General features: G+C 41.2%; 1 pseudogene; it reads right to left on the bottom strand.

The window, feature by feature from the left end:
- Nucleotides 1-15,114: 15,114 nt before the first annotated feature.
- Nucleotides 15,115-20,912, bottom strand: LOC139420656 (ribosomal protein eL22-like 1; annotated as a pseudogene).
- Nucleotides 20,913-21,878: the final 966 nt, after the last annotated feature.

Below are 21,878 nucleotides of genomic sequence, written 5' to 3'. Positions count from 1 at the left end.
CCAGCCCACCCACCTATGTGATATCATCGCTGAACTCTGACCCTGACCCATCCTGCCAACAGGTTTGGTCCTGAGCAGGCGGGAGTACAGGCTGTAATGCACTGCCTAATGACACACACCTCAGCCATTCTGACATAGCGGTGGGAACAGGGGAGGGGTGTGTTTCCGCCTTTCCTATGTATTCATCCTTAATCATTATTTCCCTCTCATTTAGGGATCTCTCTCTGTCACTGGTCTAAAGTACTTAAGTAAAAATAATTTAAAGTACTACTTAAGTCGTTTTTTGGGGCATCCGTACTTTATGTTACTATTTATATTTTTGACAAATTTTACTTCACTGCATTCCTAAAGCAAATAATGTATTTTTTACTCCATACATTTTCCCTGACACCCAAAAGTACTCATTACATTTTTTGTGTTTAACAGGACAGGAAAATGGTCCAATTCACACACTTATCAAGAGAACATCGGTTATTATTTCTCCAAAACACCGTTATTTTTAAAACAAGCCATAGAATGTTGGTTGCAATTTCAGTTAAATCCACCAGAAATGACAGTACAAATAATACAACAAATATTATGGTTAAACTCAAATATACTAATTGGTTAAAAAAAACAATCTAAAAAAATGTATAATCTTTGTAAATGATATCATAAATAGGACTGGTGTTGTCACACATGGAGCTAACAAACATATATGGAAATGTCTGCTCTACCCAAAATTACAACCAGAATGCCAAGAGTGTGCAAAGCTGTCCTCAAGGTAAAGGGTGGCTACCTTGAAGAATCTCAAATATAACATATATTTTGAGTTGTTTAACACTTTTTTGGTTACTACATGATTCCATGTCTTTTTTCATAGTGTTGATGTCTTCAATATTATTATACAATGTAGAAAATAGTCAAATAAAGAAACACCCTGGAAAAGTAGGTGTGTCCAAACCTTTGACTGGTACTGTATATAAATATATACTTACAAAACAATACAGTGCATTCGGAAAGTATTTTTTCCACATTTTTCCACATTTTGTTACGTTACAGCCTTATTCTAAAATAGATAAAATAATGATTTCCCCTTGTCAATCTACACACAATACCCCATAACAGGCTTTTAGAAATGTTTGCAAATGTATTAAAAATAAAAAACAGAAATACCTTATTTACATAAATATTCAGACCCTTTGCTATGAGACTAAATTGAGCTCAGGTGCACCCTGTTTCCATTGATCATCCTTGAGATGTTTCTACAACTTGGAGTCCACCTGAAGTAAATTAAACTGGACATGACTTAGAAAGGCTCCACAGTTGACAGTGTATGTCAGAGCAAAATCCAAGCCATGAGGTCGAAGGAATTGTCCGTAGAGCTCCGAGACACAATTGTATGTAGGCACAGATCTGGGGAAGGGTACCAAAACACTTCTGCAGCACTGAAGATCCCCAAGAACACAGTAGCCTCCATCATTCTTAAATGAAAGACATTTGGAACCACCAAGACTCTTCCTAGAGCTGGCCACCCGTCAAACTGAGCAATCAGGGGAGAAGGGTCGTGGTCAGGGAGGTAAGCAAGAACCCGATGGTCATTCAGACAGAGCTCCAGAGTTCACTGCATTGTAGTGCTAGCTGTGCCACTAGAGATTCTGGGTTAGAGTCCAGGCTCTGTCGCAGCCAGTCAGAGAGGGAGACCCAGGGGGCGGCGCACAATTGGCCCAGCGTCGTCCGGGTTAAGGGGAGGGTTTGGCCGGCAGGGATGTCCTTGTCCCATCGCGCCCTAGCAACTCCTGTGGCGTCCGGGCGCAGTGCACACTGACACAGTCACCAGGTGTACAGTGTTTCCTCCGATACATGCAGCTGGTTTCCGGGTTAAGTGGGCATTGTGTCAAGAAGCAGTGCAGCTTGGTTGGGTTGTGTTTTGGAGGACACACGGCTCTCGACCTTCGCCTCCCCTGAGTCCGTACCGGAGTTGCAGCAATGCGACAAGACTGTAACTACTAATTGGATACCACGACATTGGGGAGAAAAAGGGGTAATAATAAATCAAATAAGTGGAGATGGGAGAACCTTCCAGGATGACAACCATCTCTGTAGCTCTCCACCAATCAGGCCTGTGTGGTAGAGTGGCCAGACAGAAGCCTCTCAGTAAAAGGCACATGACAGCCCGCTTAGAGAGCCACCTAAAGGACTCTTAAACCATGAGAAACAAGATGCTCTGGTCTGATGCAACCAAGATGGAACCCTTTGGCCTGAATGCCAAGCGGCACGTCTGGAGGAGACCTCGCACCATCCCTTGCTGTGGGGATGTTTTTCAGCGGCAGGGACTGGGAGACTAGTCAGGATTGAGGGAAAGATGAACAGAGAAAAGTACAGAGAGATCCTTGACAAAAACCTGCTCCAGAGCACTCAGGACCTCAGACTGGAGCAGAGGTTCACCTTCCAACAGAACAACGACCCTAAGCACAGCCAAGACAATGCAGAAGTGGCTTCGGGACAAGTCTCTGAATGTCCTTGTGTGGCCCACAGCACATCTATCTACCTCATCCCCATACTGTATTTATTTATTTATCTTGCTCCTTTGCACCCCGGTATCTCCACTGGCACATTCATCTTCTGCACATCTACCATTCCAGTGTTTAATGGTATATTGTAATTACTTCGCCACTACGGCCTATTTATTTCCTTACCTCCCTTATCTTACCTCATTTGCACACACTGTATATAGATTTTTTTCTATTGTGTTATTGACTGTACAGTTGTTTATTCCATGTGTAACTCTGTGTAGTTGTTTGTGTCGTACTGCTTTGCTTTATATTGGCCAGGTCGCAGTTGTAAATGAGAACTGGTTCTCAACTGGCCTACCTGGTCGATTAAAGGTAATTAAAAAAAAAAAAATGTTAGGTATTTTTCAAACCAAATACTTTTACTCAAGTACTATTTTACTGGGTGATTTTCACTTTTACTTGAGTCATTTTCTATTTACTTTTACTGTAGTATGGCAATTCAATACTTTTTCCACCACTGACCATGACAGCTTCAGTCCACACTGTTCTGGAGTTGAAGTTTGCTCTGAGGTCTCTGTAAAAAGACAGAAAACCACTTTTGTGGTTGTAAATGTTAGTCAGACAGATTGATGGAGAGACAGACAATTGGGCATTTGTGAGTGGGTTATAGGTGATGCAAGTAGGACAATAACTACAACATTAGAATACCCAGGCGTCATCTTTTCTCCTCTCTCACTAGAATGAGACTCCTTCTAAAACATTAATCAGACAGCACCTGATCCCCTATAACATTGGAGAGCTACACCAACTTCAGCAGACAACAAACTACCCTCAGTCTACAACTCTAACTTACACTACAGACAATTCCATTATTAAAGGATTTAAACAAGTTACATTTCCCTGAGGGAAAAATAGAATGAGAAGTCTATGGGGGAAAAAACAGATTTCCATATGTAGGCTGCTGCTTCATGACAAAGAACCTTCAGGTGACTGACAGACATATGAGGCCACAACAGAGAGGTGAGTAGCACGATACACACAGTAAAAAACATCTTTAGATTTTCATCTCACACACACAGGACTGAGAATGAACACTCACCGGTTTGGTGCTTGCTCAGAGGAATCGGCAGATAGAGGAGCTTTAACTTGGTTCCATGCAGTGCCCCACCTAAATAAAAAATAAAAAAGTTTAATAATAATCATTGAGTTAATAAAGCTGCATACAAACACAGTCTCATTTTTTGCTTTCTTGAGTAAGGCAGCTCCAAAATGCAGATGTTAGCTTAGTGTGTTTCTGTGGTGGTGGGGCAGCAAGCGGAAAATATGGAGCTTAGGGGTTAGAAATGTCCTTTAGTTGCGCCGTGATTGGCTCAGTGTTCTGTCACTCATCGGAACACTATGTCACCTCCAAATCTAAGGGTAGAGCTAAAAAATTCAAGCCTCTTGGGTGCTGCCATAGGGTTACATTAAAAGTACCCATCAAATAAGGCTCAAGGTCATTGGCCACAGGTAAAATTACGTCAAATCACGTTATATCTACAGTAGCTTTGATTGGACTGCTCAAGGACAGTCAACATCATACTTTCAAAATCTTGTCTAGCAGTCATCATCATGAATCAAGTTGACAATACACTGGCAAATCCTTATGAAATTATGAAGAGAAATTATAAATAAAACGTATTGGTGCTCATCAGCCATTGGACATAAACATTACACAACAAGTTGGAAATCGCAAATTCAACAATGAATGGTTTGGAAGGAATCCCTGACAGTGGCTAATCACTAGCCTGCTATTCAGTGGAGTGGTATGTGGTCCCAAATCTGGGATTAAGGGTCTCTTTTCCAAGTTTAAAATTATAAACATAAAAACATTTGCCATGCTGTCAATGAAGCATGATTTGTGCCGTGCTCAAAACAACTTAACTAGGAACTGTGAAAACTCAGTGAGTTCAAGACAACTGGGAAGTTTCGACTGGGAAAATACATTTTGAACTGTCATCCAACTCGGAATTGTAAATCCGACCTCTTTCTAGAGCTACGACCTAAAGATCATTATGATTCGACCTTGTTTTTTTCCCCTGAGTTCCCAGTTGTTTTGAAAGCACCATAAATCCAGAGAATGCCACTCTGATGACAAAATTTGCCCACGAAGGTCCACCACGGCACCTTCCTGTTCAAGTGAGCACAACACAACAAGTTGAGTCCAAAAATGTATTGTATGCTCCTGCATAAATTATGTAATATGCCAGGGAGATATGTATACTGTAGCTAAAAAAGTAACACTAAGTGTATGTTGTGTATTAAGATGTTAGTAGCCCATGTGCCTCACCCTAATAATTTGGTCTATTTTCCCCTCTTAATTTCCCCTACTGTTCTGACTTGGGGGTGCTCATGTAGCCTATTACCTGTTTTAGAGAAATGTAATCATTGAATTTTTTAAGCGCTTTCATTGTCTGCTTATATGTTTGATTTATTTATCCTACGGTTCTGACTTGGTGTACAGGTAGAACACTGTAAGAACGTCCCATGTTCTGAATTATGTCACCGTACATTTCAAAAGTGCTGAACAAATAGTTATAATGACTATGTCCGTCCTAGCTCGCTCATTAATGTCTTAATAGAAATGACGGATTGACTCTTATCTGCTTGTCGTCCCTTTATGCCATAGTTTGTACATTTCAATTGTTAGTGGAAACCACATTTGTTTAAGCAAGTCAGCCATATCAGCTATGTTTTTCTAAAAGCAGTAAATGAGGCTGAATGAACAGTTTCGCTGCCAGACAAGGCTCCACTGATAGCCAGGTGTAGCAGTGGTAAGGTGTTGGGACTGCTTTTGGGACAGCTTTAAGAAGGCCCTAACAATTGGTGGGTACAGTTTGTCACCTTTATAGTTCAATTAATGTATTGTTTAGTGTTGTGCAGTGGCTTTTCTGGCATGAATTGTTTTTTTGCCCCATGCTAAAATTGCCACTGGTTCCCTGTCCTCTGTAGAGAGCAGCCAAGGACAAACTGGAAGTTATTCAGAAGCTGGTCCATATGATCAGAAACATATATATTATTCATCACCAAGGAGCCAGCCTGGGCATGTGTATCTGCGTGGAGCTGCCCAGGGCCCAGATTCACAAAACCTTTTAAAGAAGAAATTTCTTCTTAACTGCCATTTTTTCCTTAACTGTAGACCTAAGAAATTCGCAATTCAACGGCTCAGACATGAGAGGTATGTGGCAGGGTCTACAGTCAATCACGGACTACAAAAAGAAAGCCAGCCCGGTCAGGCTGTCCGATATCTTGCTCCCAGACAAACTAAACAACTTCTTTGCTCGCTTTGAGGACAATACAGTGCCACCAACACGGCCCACTACCAAAACCTGCGGGCTCTCCTTCACTGCAGCCAACGTGACTAAAACATTTAAATGTGTTAACCTTCGTATGGCTGGCGGCCCAGACGGCATCCCTAGCCGTGTCCTCAAAGCATGCGCAGACCAGCTGGCTGTTTTGTGTACGGACATATTCAATCAATCCCTATCCCAGTCTGCTGTTCCCACATGCTTCAAGAGGGCCACCATTGTTCCTGTTCCCAAGAAAGCTAAGGTAACTGAGTTAAACAAAACTCACTTCCGTCATCATGAAGTGCTTTGAGAGACTAGTCAAGGATCATATGACCTCCACCCTACCTGACACACTAGACCCACTCCAATTTGCTTACCGCCCCAATAGGTCCACAGACGACGCAATCGCAATCACACTGCACTCTGCCCTAACCCATCTGGACAAGAGGAATACCTATGTAAGAATGCTGTTCATCGACTACAGCTCAGCATTTAACACCATAGTACCCTCCAAACTCTTAATTTAGCTCGAGACCCTGGGTCTCGACCCCACCCTGTGCAACTGGGTCCAGGACTTTCTGACGGGACACCCCCAGGTGGTGAGGGTAGGAAACAACATCTACACCCCACTGATCCTCAACACTGGGGACTCACAAGGGTGCGTTCTCAGCCCTCTCCTGTACTCCCTGTTCAACCATGACTGCGTGGCCATGCACGTCTCCAACTCAATCATCAAGTTTGCAGACGACACTACAGTGGTAGGCTTGATTACCAACAACGACGAGACGGCCTACAGGGAGGAGATGAGGGCCCTCGGAGTGTGGTGTCAGGAAAATAACCTCATACTCAACGTCAACAAAACAAAGGAGATGATTGTGGACTTCAGGAAACAGCAGAGGGAGCACCCCCCTATCCACATCGAAGGGACAGTAGTGGAGAAGGTGGAAAGTTTTAAGTTCCTCGGCGTACACATCGCAACAAACTGAAATGGTCCACCCACACAGACAGCGTGGTGAAGAAGGCGCAACATCGCGTCTTCAACATCAGGAGGCTGAAGAAATTTGGCTTGTCACCAAAAACACTCACAAACCTTTACAGATGCACAATCGAGAGCATCCTGTCGGGCTGTATCACCGCCTGGTACGGCAGCTGCTCCGCCCACAACCATAAGGCTCTCCAGAGGGTAGTGAGGTCTGCACAACGCATCACCGGGGGCAAATTATCTGCCCTCCAGGACACCTACATCACCCAATGTCACAGGAAGGCCAAAAAGATCATCAAGGACAACAACCACCCGAGCCACTGCCTGTTCACCCCGCTATCATCCAGAAGGAGAGGTCAGTACAGGTGCATCAAAGCAGGGACCGAGAGACTGAAAAACAGCTTCTATCTCAAGGCCATCAGACTGTTAAACATCCATCACTAACATTGAGTGGCTGCTGCCAACATACTGACTCGAATCTCTAGCCACTTTAATAATAAAAAATTGGATGTAATAAATGTATCACTAGCCACTTTAAACAATGCCACTTTATATAATGTTTACATACCCTAAATTACTAATCTCATAGGTATATACTGTACTCTACACCATCTATTGCATCTTGCCTATGGCGTTCGGTCATCGCTCATCCATATATTTATATGTACATATTCATATTTATTCCTTTGTTGTTGTGAAATTGTTAGATTACTCGTTGGTTATTACTGCATGGTCGGAACTAGAACCACAAGCATTTTGCTACACTCGCATTAACATCTGCTAACCATGTGTATGTGACCAATAAAATTTGATTTGAGAAGAAAGTTAAGCAAAGTTGTTATCCCTCAAAAAGGTTATTGGAAATGTTCTTGGGTTATTTCTTAAGTTTCTCCTTAAGCAAAACGTTTAAAAAAAATGTATTCTTGAAAATGAAGTTCTTGAAAATGTTATTAATTCCAAGACAGCTAAACCCTTGCCTTAAACTCAGGGCAGTGAGAGACAAAGCTCATGAAAGCAATTGAAAATGTTTAATTCACTGACAAACTTAATCTGAAAGTTTCAATATTGATTATTTTAAACCCAAGAACATGTTTTAGAACAGTAATCTCAGTAAGAAATATTCTAACATGATTGCCATTGATAGCTAGAATGGTTGCCTAGCAACACACATCTTAAGAAGTGTAATGGCTCTCGTGGGTTGAAGAAGGAGACCAAGGTGCAGCGTGGTAGGCGTTCATGATTTTTAATAAACTGAACACCGCAACAAAATAACAAAGTAGAAAAAACAAAAGTGCACAGTTCTGTCAGGCAACAAAACAGCTAAACAGAAAATAACTACCCACAAAACCCAAACGGAAAATCACAACTTATATATGATCCCCAATCAGACAACGATAGACAGCTGCCTCTGATTGGGAACCACACTAGGCAAAAACAACAAAGAAATAGAAAACATAGATTCTCCCACCCGAGTCACACCCTGACCTAACCAAACATAGAGAATAAATAAGGATCTCTAAGGTCAGGGCGTGACAAGAAGATTTGTATGAATATATTTGAGAAGTTCATAAGAAAAATCCTTAATACTTATGATATTGTTGAGGAATTGCAATTATAAAATATCTTATGAACTTCTTTTTTTCTAAAGAATCTTCTTACGTTTTTGCAATACTAGAATGGACATGAACCCATCATGGAAGGAAAGAAAGGTCAGGGTTTAGATGGCAGTTGTGCAATTGTACTGATATTGTATCATATAATAGCACTCACATTTTTCCAAGAAAACAAAAATTTAGATATTCATGGTCTGTTTACATGTATTTTAGAGGCTATGTATACAGAAAAGGTGTATAAAACCTGTATTTATAATTATATAAACATATTTTCGTTTGGCAATAATTCTACTACACAATTTCTGATATATCACATGCCTTTTTTTTTCTCTTGCAAAAGTAAAAATCTGGATTATGCCTCTACTGCCATTCATTCCAAATACACTGGTTTGGACTTCTCCCTGAGCAATATGGCTGCCATGTTCACCCAATTCTGGAACTTTGAGGGTTCATGACATATCCTATTACATTACTAGGGGCTCTCTATGGTAGGAGTGACCTGGGAATGAGCTTGGTGTCTGAGTCTATAGTGGGGAAAGAGACTGACAGTCAGTCAATGGTTAACTACACCACTATACACCAATAGTATGTGAGTTGCTGGTCTCATCTGATGAACAGCTCTCTAATATTAGATCCCTCAGGCCTGGATCCAGTGGATCCCAGCAGTGGATTAAGTGTTAGCAGAGAGGAGAGATCTAAGACCCCTCAGAGCTGCGGAACAGAGAGATGGAGGAGAAGACTTTGAGGAGCTGGGCTAATATTTAATGACCCTCTTCTCCAGGTTACGTTTGTGGTGTTGAGGGCTGGGGTGTACGGTAGGGGAGAGGGGTTGGGGCTTTTGATATAGGGCTAGGTATGGGCTGAGGACATTGTTATAGCTTCTGTGCTGCTCGTGATGTATTGTTGTAATCTGCATGTCTTCTGATAGAACAGATTGGGTTACCAACCTGCAGTCTGACCAATCAGTCTCAGGGCTAAAGAGAACATACACCCTCACACATGCTCTCTCATACAGTACATGCTCACAGTGCTCCGGCATATAGAGCAGAAACACTGAGATTTAGTAAAAGAAGCACACACACAGACAGAATGCTGTGTAGGAATGCTTGGATTTATGGCACACACACACTAATGTCTGGCGTACACATACAATGCCTATTGAAAGTCTACACATCCCTTGCACAGTGTTCACATTTTACTGCCTTAAAATTAAATCTACAGTACACTGAAAAATGTATTGATTGCATATGTCTTCACACCCCAGAATTAATACTTGATGGAATCACCTTTGGCAGCCATTACAGCTGTGAATCATCTTGAATAAGATACTACCAACTTTGCACAACTGTTAGGGCAACATATCCATTGTTTTTGTCAAAATTAACAAGCTCAGTCAATTTGGTTGGGAATCATTGATGGACAGCAATATTCAAACCTTGTCTCTGATTTTCAAGCAGATTTAAAGACTGGAGTCACTGGACCATTCAAAAACACTCAACACCTCTTGGAAAGCCATTCTGGTGTGTCTTTAGCAATTAAACGTGTCTAATTGAAATAAAACCATCACATGGCTAGGTTTTCAAAAGACTATGGTGGGTTTTCCTCTAACTTTTTACCTAGGCTTTCCTCCTTTCAAATATTTGGGTGATCCTGACAAACTCCCCAGTCCTTGCAGGTGACAAACATATGCAAAACACGATGCTGCCACCACAATACTTGAAAATATAGAGGATCTACAACATTGCATTCACTCCACATGACTGGCCTGGTATGACAAAGTGAAAAGAATGAATCCTGTGTTAAAAAAAATCCATTCCAAATCATCCATTCATTTTGCAACAAGGCCCTAATTATTTCCCCTAAATTAAAAAAACTTCTGGTTTGCGCTCAGAGGGACTATCATTTGTTTTTCATCAGGACAATGACCCACCACACCTCCAGGCTCTAGGTGGGCAGAGCCATGTATGAGCTAACAAGAGCCTATTGGCGCATTCTAGCGTGTATTTGAATATTTCCGTTAGGGAACGCCTACTCTGTGAAGTGTGCGTGTGCAATAACTCAATTCGGCCTTACACTCCTTATAAAAAAGAAGAATGTCAACCAAAATCTCTCCCTCCATTGCTGGCACTGTGCATATTTGGTAGTGAGTAGTGATGGGTCGTTCGCGAACGAGTCGGCTCTAAGAGCTGGCTCTAGTAGGTGAACGTTGGGAGCCGGCTCGCATATCAGAAGAGCCAAATCTATTTATAATATACAAATAAAGATATGAATCATCAAAAAAATTCAATGAATAGAATTAACTAATTCAAAGAACAAAAAAATACAAAAATAATAGAGGCCTAAATGCTCAAACGCACACACATTCGTTCTGATTGTCTGCTCAGACTAACAGCCTCACCTGTTGGTCCTGTTAATCAGACACGCAGTGTCAACCAATGAACCAAAGATGCGTGAGGGAGAGCCTAAATCCAATGTACACAATTCCAAGCAGGAAACCCCTTTCAAAATCCCTTATTCCATAACTGTACGAGACAGTTATTCTTTACATTATACTTATACTTTAAATGCAAATGTTTAATAGCATTATTTTTCATAGCAAACATTATTTTTCATAAATACATTGTGGTTAAGGTAGAGTATTATTTAACTTAATAATTTAATTGGAATTGTTTTAACACCAATCATAGTCAAACTATTGCAAAAATACAAAACATATTTTTTTTAAAGAGCCATTTGGGAGCTGAGCCGAACGAGCCGGCTAACTGAAAAGAGCCGGAATGCCCATCACTAGTAGTGAATGGAAACACTGGATGCTTCTCATTTACAAATCCGTTGAATTATTATTATTATAATTTTTATGTTTTGAAAATCAATTTAAAAAAAATACTTATTTTCCACCCTAATTTGCAAATAAATTCATTAAAAATCCTACCATGTGGTTTTCTGGATTTTTTTTCTCTCATTTTGTCTGTCATAGTTGAAGTGTACCTATGATGAAAATTACAGGCCTCTCTCATCTTTTTAAGTGGGAGAACTTGCACAATTGGTGGCTGACTAAATACTTTTTTTGCCCCACTGTACTTAACTATACTTTGTAAAAAAAAACAAAAAAAACAACTAATATCACATTTTTCAAGTAGGGAAAAATGTGCATGTATATGATCTACAAACAATCTACAGATACTGTATCTTGCCACAGCTTCCGGGTATAAGAGCAATACCAAAATAAAAAATAAAAGCAGTCTCCGGTTGTCATTTACACAAGGTACAAGAAACATCAATGTCAATTTTTTTTTTTAAACTTCAAGAGTTTAATGTTTAGTATGGTAGCACTTGTGGAATTAATTTATAAGAAACGTATTTAAACGTATTAGTTAGAAGAAACTTCTAAACGTTTTTCCAATGAATATTACTTAAAAGGCCATTCCAGAAAGACATGACATATGGGACTGAAACAACATCACATTGAAATAAGGCACATCTGGTGAAATATCTGTCTCATTAGTTGTCTCGTTGTTCTATCTGTGATTCTGAGGTCGTAACAGTAGGTGCGGTAGTGGGAGAGAGCGAGAGAGAGATACAAAAAATAAGGTAAAAATAACGTATTTGGACTGCAGCCAGTGAGAGAGACAGGTTGACGGAGAGTCGAAACAGCTGGTCTGGGTCAAGGTAGCACGTCTGGTGAGCAGGAAACATGCTAGCTAACAGTGTACATGGCCCGAAATGCTTTTGAAGAGATGGGGAACTCCGCTGGAATCGTATTAACGCCCATTGTGTAGGTTGCACATGCTACCGCAATGGGCCACGCGGTGCATTCTGGGCGATTCTGGGACAAGGAGGGCGCTAGATCAAAAACCCAACATTACAATGAATTTCGTCGACAATAAGTACAACATTACAAATATTTTTTTTTAAATGTCACATAATTAACTTTCTATCTGTAATATTGTATGTCTTTGGAATCGTGATATTACGTACATTCGAGTAGAATAGGCAAGTTAATCAACTCGTACCCTGACTTTGAAAATGGATTGCGTAACGCCGAATGACTACGTGAAGGCGATTGGTCGACAGTCTGCTGGGTGGGACGTTATACGTTGTTCCTCCATTCATTTGCAACTGGGATTTATAACTCCTCCTGTCTCTAATATTTCTGACATATCTAACAGGACGAGTGCTAGCATAGCTAACAAGTTAGCATGAAAACACGGTTAAAACCAAAATACACTTTCCCATTATGACAAACTACATGTTAATACGTTGTACATTTGTTAATACAAATCCTGACAGTTTGGACGGAATTATATATTTAAAAAAAATGCTTTTAACTGGGCAAGGAGTGGAGAAGGACTTCCGATCTACCATTAATTCCAGAAAATTGTGCGCAAAAATAAGAGAAGATGGGGTGCAATATCGTCAACCAACCACAGGATGTCAGTCAATTACGCATTAATTAAGCATGTCAATATAAATAAATTAAGCTATAGATATATTTTAACAGGAGCTCAATAACATTAATTGAATTTGTGAAACTAACAAATTTGGGCAAACTTCCACAAATACAACAGGATATAGGTTCTTACTCTGTTACACAAGGGGTGTGTAGACTTTCACTATTACAGATGGACACACGCTAGTGGGAAGTTGCAGGGTGAAATGGGCATTCCTGAGGCGGTGTGTTTTATCCACAGCAGATGAGACAGCAGATCAGCGAGTAGGAAGCAGGGCCAGATACACCCATGCATCCACACACACAACTAACCAGGTATCGAACCCAGGTCGCCTCAAAACAAGCTGTTACTGTGAACGGTTCCACACACTAGTCTCCAACACGACAAAGATCACTAACACATGTACACACGCACATATACACACTCACAGATGAAAGGGTGGGATCAGTCCCAGGAAAACATTGCTCTGCTCCTGGGAATATAAAGCATTTACTGACATTCTGACACATCAGCCAAGGTAGGATTATATAACATAACAGCTTAATAAAATTCACTTCCAATCTAACATATCGAACACTATAAAGGATAGAGGAGCTAACTGCTACCACATAGTGAAGAGGAACGGCGTTCCAATTCATCCCAAAGATGTTCGATAGGGTTGAGTTCAGAGCTCTGTGCAGGCCAATCAAGTTCTTCCACATCGATCTCGGCAAACCATTTCTGTATGGACTTCGCTTTGTGGACAGAGACATTGTCATGTTGAAACAGGAAAGGACCTTCCCAAAACAGGTGCCACAAAGTTGGAAGCACAGAATCTTCTAGAATATCATTGTCCTGTAGAGTTAAGATTTCCCTACACTGGAACCAAGGGGCTTAGCCCGAACCATAAAAAACTGTCCCAGACCATTATTCCTACTCTAAAATTTACAGTTGACACTATGCATGGGGGCACATAGCGTTCTCCTGGCATTAACCAAACCCAGATTCGTCCGTTGGATTGCCAGATGGTGAAGCGTGATTCATCACTCCAGAGAACGCATTTCCACTGCTCCAGAGTCCAAGCGAGCCTTACACCACTCCAGCCGACCCTTGGCATTGCGCATGGTGATCTTAAGCCTGTGTGTAGCTGCTAGGCCATGGAAACCCATTTCATGAAGCTCCAACAAACAGTTATTGTGCTGACGTCGCTTCCAGAGGCAGTTTGGAACTCAGTAGTGAGTGTTGCCATTTTTATGCGCTTCGCGCTTCAGCGGTCCCGTTCTGTGAGCTGGTGTGGCCTACCACTTCGCGGCTGAGCCGTTGCTACTCTTATACTTTTCCACGTCACCATAACAGCACTTACAGTTGACCGGAGGAGCTCTAGCAGGGCTGAAATTGGCAAACTGACTTCTCGGAAAGGTGGCATCCTATGATGGTGCCACATTGAAAGTCACTGAGTTCTTCAGTAAGGCCATTCTACTGCCAATGTTTGTCTATGGTGACTGCATGGCTGTGTGCTAATTTGAAAGGGTGTCTACATACACTATATATACACAAAAGTATCTTGGCAGCAATGGGACAACAGGAAAACCACCTGCGGTTCTGAATCGGACTCAGTTCAACATACCTTATACAGAGTGCTGCTACAAACAGTTTGCTGGTTAGAAAGATTTGTTTGAGTTATAGTGAACTGAAAGCATCTACACTGGGGTCGGGTAAAGCAAAGATGGTATGGTAGGGTTTGTGCTCTGCTTATAGTATGATAATCACATACTCCATCTTCATAGAGTAGAGCAGCAGTGAGGTTATTTATTTTACATTGTAAACCTTCCAGTTTAGCCAGCATTGCCATTAGCGGTCCTGATTCGCACTACTATACTATCTCAGATGACTATAACAATATAACAGCAGGGCAGGATGCAGTAACACAGCGTCTGGTGACATCAGGTGGACATACTGGGAATTACACCTATGATAGTCATCTGAGAAGTTCTGTGACAATCATTTCTCACTGAACTTCATACTTCATTGAAACAGTCATGCACCCACAAAATATTCAAGCAGAACACACCAGGGCTGTTTTGTTGATCTAATTTATTCTCCCATCAAAACTAGAGACATGATGACACACTGAAGTTTACAGTCTATCCACTGACAAATACAAATGTCTCTCACAGAAGACTTTCCCTCACAAACAAGTGACAAGTGTGACGGACTGGCCAGTCTCCAGTCCTGCATGCTGGGGCAGGTGGGCGGAGCTTGGCTCTACTCGTCATTGTCCTCTTCCTGGCTGATCTGGAAGTATCTAAGCTCGTAAGTCTCCTTGTCTGACAACACGACTCTCAACCAATCACGGAGGTTGTTCTTCTTCAGGTACCTGTGGACCAATGGGAGAGGAGGAGTTTGATGTCAAAGAAGAGGAGGAGTACACCTCAGACCTGTCCTAAAGGGTTGAGGCCAGGGAGTTCCTCAAACCTACTCCTAGTTAAAAAAAACGCACACTCAATGGAGTTATTAGTAGTAGTAGACTATCGACACCAATAGCTTACCTCTTGGAAAGCTGGTTCTGTGACGTGGATCTTGTTTTTCAGAAGGTTGATCTCGACTACATTTGCCAGATTTCCTGTCTTGCCATTGACCTTTACCCTCTTGTTGAGAAAGGTTTCCTGTTGGAAAGAGCAGTGACTAGGGAAGAGAACCCTAGTCAGCTAGGGAATGTTACCATAATCCACACACAGAGTTAGACAAACATTACACAATGATAAAGCATAATATCCCTAGCCTGTTTAATGATGAAGACCATGGGCAGTAGCCCTATGGTGTCCGGTGAAGCGGTGCCGGTAACTTACGAAGTTGGCAGAGTCCAGGATGCTGGACTCCACAGGGTGGGTCAGGTCCAGTGTGAACCCCCTTCTTGGCGCTCTTGACCACAGTCTGTTTCTTCTGCTTCAGCTAATGATTCTCTCCCTCAACGTCAGCAAGACAAAGGAGCTAATCATGGACTACAAAAAACGTAGGGCCGAGCACGCCCTCATTCACGTCGACAAGCTGTAGTGGAGCAGGTCGAGAGCTTAAAGTTCCACAGTGTCCACATCACTAAGGATTGATCACGGTACCCATACACCAACACAGATGTCAAGAGGGCAAAACAACAGCTCTTCCCCCTCAGGAGGCTGAAAAGATTTGACATGGGCCCTCGGATCCTCAAAAAGTTAAACAGCTGCACCATTGAGAGAATCTTGACTGCATTATAGGGCTGGGCGATATACACTGCATTCAGAAAGTATTCAGACCCTTGACTTTTTCCACATTTTGTTACGTTACAGCCTTATTCTCAGATGGATTCAATATTTGAATGAATTATCAAGCTACACACAATAGCCCATAATGACAAAGCAAAAACAGATGAGACATTTTTGCACGTAAAAAAAACAGAAATACCTTATTTACACAAGTATTCAGACCCTTTGCTATGAGACTCAAAATTGAGCTCAGGTGCGTCCTGTTTCCATTGATCGTCCTTGAGATGTTTCTACAACGTGATTGGAGTCCACATGTGGTAAATTCAATTGATTGGACATGATTTGGAAAGGCACACACGTCTATATAAGGTCCCACAGTTGACAGTGCATGTCAGAGCAAAAACCAAGCCACGAGGTCGAAGGAATTGTCCGTAGAGCTCCGAGACACGATTGTGTCGAGGCACAGATCTGGGGAAGGGTACTGAAACATTTCTGCAGCATTGAAGGTCCCCACCAACTAAGTGGCATCCATCATTCCTTGAGCTGGCTGCCCGGCCAAACTGAGCAATCGGAGGAGAAGGGCCTTGGTCAGGGAGGTGACCAAGAACCTGATGGTCACTCTGACAGAGTTCCTCTGTGGAGATGGGAGGACAATCATCTCTGCAGCACTCCACCAAATCAGGCCTTCTTGGTAGAGTTGCCAGATGGACAAAACTCCTCAGTAAAAGGCACATGACAGCCTACTTGGAATTTACCAAAAGGCACCTAAAGGACTCTCAGACCAGGAAAAACAAGATTCTCTGGTCTAATGAAACCAAGATTGAACTCTTCAGCCTGAATGCCACGCCTGGAGGAATCCTGGCACCATCCCTACGGTGAAGCATGCTGTGTGGATGTTTTTCAGTGGCAGGGACTGGGAGACTTGTTAGGGTCGAGGGAAAGATGAACGGAGAAATGTAGTGTCATACCCGAGAAGAGTCAAGGCTGTAATCACTGCCAAAGGTGCTTAAACAAAATACTGAGTAAAGGGTCTGAATACTTATGTAAATGTGATATTTCAGTTTTTTTTTAAGTTATACATTTTCACCAATTTCTAAAAAAACAGCTTTTGCTTCGTCATTATGGGGTATTGTGTGTAGATTGAGAGGGGAAAAACTACTTCATCAATTTTAGAATAAGGCTGTACCGTAACAACATTTTAAAAAAGGGGTCTGAATAGCTTTTCATTTACACCAGAAATCAGTATATAATGCTCATGTCTCCGCCCTAACTCCCTATGTGAGTCGTTTTCCCAATGGCGGGAAGGCAGGTGACAAGTTAAGGTTCAAAATAAGCGCATTGTGCTTATTTTGGACAGATTTCAATTTTCCTCTTTCACCCAAGCCCCTCCCCCTATCACTCACAACAACAACGATGGGTGATCACCTATTCCTCTATGACAAACGGTTTCAACTCGCTATTCGCATTTCAGGTTTGGTCCAACAGAATCGGGCATATGGACTAGAGGTCGACCGATTAGGATTTTTCAACGCCAATACCGATACCGGTTATTGGAGGACCAAAAAAAGCTGATACCGATTAAATCGGCAGATTTTTTAAAATGTATTTGTAATAATGACAATTACAACAATACTGAATGAACACTTATTTTAACTTAATTATAATACATCAATAAAAATCAATTTAGCCTCAAATAAATAATGAAACATGTTCAATTTGGTTTAAATAATGAAAAAACAAAGTGTTGGAGAAGTAAAAGTGCAATATGTGCCATGTAAAAAAGCTAACGTTTGAGTTCCTTGCTCAGAACATGAGAACATATGAAAGTTGGTGGTTCATGAGACTTCAATATTCCAAGGTAAGAGGTTTTAGGTTGTAGTTAATATAGTATTTATAGGACTATTTATCTCTATACCATATGTATTTCATATACCTTTGACTATTGGATGTTCTTATAGGCACTATAGTATTGCCAGTGTAACAGTATAGCTTCTGTCCCTCTCCTCGCCCCTACCTGGGCTCGAACTAGGAACACAGACAACAGCCACACTCGAAGCAGCGTTACCCATCGCTCCACAAAAGCCTCGGCCCATGCAGAGCAAGGGGAACAACTACTCCAAGTCTCAAAGCGAGTGACATTTGAAACGCTATTAGCGCGCACCCCGCTAACTAGCTAGCCATTTCACATCGGTTACACCAGCCATTAGGCTGATAGGCTTGAAGTTATAAACAGCACTGTGCTTGCGAAGAGCTGCTGGCAAAACACAAGAAAGTGCTGTTTGAAATCATTCCCAGCATTGTATCGATTATATGCAACGCAGGACACGCTAGATAAACTAGTAATATCATCAACCATGTGTAGTTAGAACTAGTGATTATGATTGATTGTTTTTTATAAGATAAGTTTAATGCTAGCTAGCAACTTACCTTGTCTTCTACTGCATTCGCATGACAGGCAGTCTCCTTGTGGAGTGCAACGAGAGGCAGGTGGTTATAGCATTGGACTAGTTAACTGTAAGGTTGCAAGATTGGATCCCCCGAGCTGACAAGGTGAAAATCTGTCGTTCTGCCCCTGAACAAGGCAGTTAACCCACCACTCCTAGGCCATCATTGAAAATAAGTATGTGTTCTTAACTGACTTGCCTAGTTAAATAAGGGTATACATTTTTTAAAAAATTTTTATTATTTTTTTTTATTTTTTTTAAATCGGCGCCCAAAAATACAGATTTCCGATTGTTATGAAAACTTGAAATCGGCCCTAATTAAATCGGCCATTCCGATTAATCGGTCGACCTCTAATATGGACACCCAAACACATGGAGACATATTAATTGTAATAGAGGAGAAGTTGAACTTTCGAAACCAAATCCTGTTTATGTTTTAACTCCTCAAAATTCAAGCAGAGCAGAATATACTGAAACAGATGTACCAATGAACATTCATTCTGAATGGTACCACATATCACTAGCAGCATTTTAGTCAAATAAAGATTGTTATACTAGCTGTTTAGTCTTTTATAAATGTGCAATAAGCATAAAACAATTATAAAGGAATTGGCAACTCGTTCTCATTCTGAGAAATAAGGTAAGCCACTTGATTTAAACATCTGAACATAGTGGACAGGCTAGCATGATGTTCAAACAGTTGGAGACGGACAGAAGGTTGTGTTCATAACAATTTAACTGTTTTGCCTTGCTAGCTGAATTCAGAGCTTGTGAAATTATACCTAGATCCAAGTTGGCTAAACATGAAATATAAATATTAGCTGGCTACTCACTAGCACCTGGGTTTGTGTTTGAGAGAATTGTTTATGAGACTGGTGTTAATTTTCTATAATGCTTGCTACATTATTAGTGAATGTGCATTATGAATGGTTCTGGTTAAATTTGTAACAAAAATAGCTTTTTTATAGACAAACCTGAAAGCCAGATCAGTGATTATTGCAAAAAAAAGCAGGTACAAGTATTTTGATAAACTTATTAGTGGATCTTATGGTTGTGGAAGGTACAGTGGGGCAAAAAAGTATTTAGTCAGCCACCAATTGTGCAAGTTCTCCCACTTAAAAAGACGAGAGAGGCCTGTAATTTTCATCATAGGTACACTTCAACTATGACAGACAAAATGAGAAAAAAAATCCAGAAAATCACATTGTAGGATTTTTTATGAATTTATTTGCAAATGATGGTGGAAAATAAGTATTTGGTCAATAACAAAAGTTTCTCAATACTTTGTTATATACCCTTTGTTGGCAATGACAGAGGTCAAACGTTTTCTGTAAGTCTTCACAAGGTTTTCACACACTGTTGCTGGTATTTTGGCCCATTCCTTCATGCAGATCTCCTCTAGAGCAGTGATGTTTTGGGGCTGTTGCTGGGCAACACAGATTTCCAACTCCCTCGAAAGATTTTCTATGGGGTTGAGATCTGGAGACTGGCTAGGCCACTCCAGGACCTTGAAATGCTTCTTACGAAGCCACTCCTTCGTTGCCCGGGTGGTGTGTTTGGGATCATTGTCATGCTGAAAGACCCAGCCACGTTTCATCTTCAATGCCCTTGCTGATGGAAGGAGGTTTTCACTCAAAATCTCACGATACATGGCCCCATTCATTCTTTCCTTTACACGGATCAGTCGTCCTGGTCCCTTTTCAGAAAAACAGCCCCAAAGCATGATGTTTCCACCCCCATGCTTCACAGTAGGTATGGTGTTCTTTGGATGCAACTCAGCATTCTTTGTCCTCCAAACACAACGAGTTGAGTTTTTACCAAAAAGTTCTATTTTGGTTTCATCTGACCATATGACATTCTCCCAATCTTCTTCTGGATCATCCAAATGCTCTCTAGCAAACTTCAGACGGGCCTGGACATGTACTGGCTTAAGCAGGGGGACACTTCTGGCACTGCAGGATTTGAGTCCTTGGCGGCGTACTGTGTTACTGATGGTAGGCTTTGTTACTTTGGTCCCAGCTCTCTGCAGGTCATTCACTAGGTCCCCCCATGTGGTTCTGGGATTTTTGCTCACCGTTCTTGTGATCATTTTGACCCCACGGGGTGAGATCTTGCGTGGAGCCCCAGAACGAGGGAGATTATCAGTGGTCTTGTATGTCTTCCATTTCCTAATAATTGCTCCCACAGTTGATTTCTTCAAACCAAGCTGCTTACCTATTGCAGATTCAGTCTTCCCAGCCTGGTGCAGGTCAATAATTTTGTTTCTGGTGTCCTTTGACAGCTCTTTGGTCTTGGCCATAGTGGAGTTTGGAGTGTGACTGTTTTAGGTTGTGGACAGGTGTCTTTTATACTGATAACAAGTTCAAACAGGTGCCATTAATACAGGTAACGAGTGGAGGACAGAGGAGCCTCTAAGAAGTTACAGGTCTGTGAGAGCCAGAAATCTCGCTTGTTTGTAGGTGACCAAATACTTATTTTCCACCATAATTTGTAAATAAATTCATAAAAAATCCTACAATGTGATTTTCTGGATTTTTTTCCCTCATTTTGTCTGTCATAGTTGAAGTGTACCTATAATGAAAATTACAGGCCTCTCATCTTAAGTGGGAGAACTTGCACAATTGGTGGTTGACTAAATACTTTTTTGCCCCACTGTATATATTCAGTCTCAGTATAATTACACAAGCTCTCAATTCATTCAATTATTGTGGACTGTTTTAAATGCAGTGGATTTGACCTTTAAATTGTACAACAAATCTTAGAGAAAACACACACACATACATACACACACACACACACACACACATACATACACACATACATACACACATACAGTGCCTTGCGAAAGTATTCGGCCCCCTTGAACTTTGCGACCTTTTGCCACATTTCAGGCTTCAAACATAAAGATATAAAACTGTATTTTTTTGTGAAGAATCAACAACAAGTGGGACACAATCATGAAGTGGAACGACATTTATTGGATATTTCAAACTTTTTTAACAAATCAAAAACTGAAAAATTGGGCGTGCAAAATTATTCAGCCCCCTTAAGTTAATACTTTGTAGTGCCACCTTTTGCTGCGATTACAGCTGTAAGTCGCTTGGGGTGTCTCTATCAGTTTTGCACATCGAGAGACTGACATTTTTTCCCATTCCTCCTTGCAAAACAGCTCGAGCTCAGTGAGGTTGGATGGAGAGCATTTGTGAACAGCAGTTTTCAGTTCAGTTTTCAGACTTGGCCATTCTAACACCTGGATATGTTTATTTTTGAACCATTCCATTGTAGATTTTGCTTTGTGTTTTGTTGGAAGACAAATCTCCGTCCCAGTCTCAGGCCTTTTGCA

This window comes from Oncorhynchus clarkii, chromosome 11 (assembly GCF_045791955.1).
Source record: "Oncorhynchus clarkii lewisi isolate Uvic-CL-2024 chromosome 11, UVic_Ocla_1.0, whole genome shotgun sequence".
NCBI classification, from domain to species: Eukaryota; Metazoa; Chordata; class Actinopteri; order Salmoniformes; family Salmonidae; genus Oncorhynchus; species Oncorhynchus clarkii.
Note: the sequence above shows the minus strand (reverse complement) of the source record. Positions and strands in the feature narration are given on the sequence as shown.